Source organism: Opisthorchis viverrini (genome assembly GCF_000715545.1).
Source record: "Opisthorchis viverrini unplaced genomic scaffold opera_v5_554, whole genome shotgun sequence".
In the NCBI taxonomy this organism is placed as follows: Eukaryota; Metazoa; Platyhelminthes; class Trematoda; order Opisthorchiida; family Opisthorchiidae; genus Opisthorchis; species Opisthorchis viverrini.
Window position 1 is genome coordinate 36,722 of NW_008752212.1, and position 1,085 is coordinate 37,806.

Genomic DNA, 1,085 nt, shown 5'->3' on the forward strand with positions numbered 1-1,085 from the left:
TCAAACAACAGGTTTAAACATTTTTGTGCATGACACAGAAAATGAATCTGCCCGGATGCTTTCCCAGTTTTCTTGTTTGAATCCTCAGTCAAGAAACGCACATCCGACAAGAACCAGTCGAAGGGGGCTTTCAGACATCGTGTCCATCCTGCCGGTAGCCATGTAGCCAAACGTTACAGCTACATATAGTTGCATGTCTGGGGTTTCTCGGGTAAATGCATAGACCTCATGGTGTCCCATGGCAGATAGTATCATCCCTAAAATCGCGAGGCCAAATGGGGCCTGGATTTCTTGCCGAGTTTCTCCGAATATCTAAGTTCATGCTTCACAACACATAGGGTCACGAAACGATACCAGAAAATACTACTATTGTCTGTTCAGTGGGAACACGCAACACTGAGGCGATCGCTGGTGATATCGAATACATGCGCGCACATCATACACATTTCTTTAGCCATAAAAGATCATGGTGTGAGCTGCAAAGTTTACCGATATTTGATTATTTTTTGAGTCCGAGGATCGTCCCACGCCACATTCCGTGATATGGTTACGTCTGTAGAAGACATTTGGAACCCATTTGATAATATCAGCGCATAGTATCCGTGGCATGTTGAACAAAGCCATTTACCACAAACAAACTGTTAAAATGCGGCGAATTATGGTACATGTAAGTGTGGAGTTACGTTAAAAACGCACCACCACATTTATCAATGCAGAGAAAACGAAAATTTCATTTTTAAAACTACAGTTCCAGACAGCCGGCTACTTGCATAGATATGAAAACAACTGAAGCCTTTTGCACGTCATATACAGTGGCAATGCACGCACTTCTAGATCATTTGGGAGAAGCGAGTCGCAAATCCAGAATTGATGAAACGTCTATTTCACTCGTATCAGGTTACAGAATATTATGCGTCATAATTACACCTGTGGGCGAAACTCATGCCCAATTTCAAATGCGTGAAGGCCCAGACACCGCAGTGAGCATACCAATCAGGGTTTGTCACAAATCGCATAGTTCTTTGTTTATATATATGTATATATATATATATATATATATATATATATATAATTGTTCAATTGAT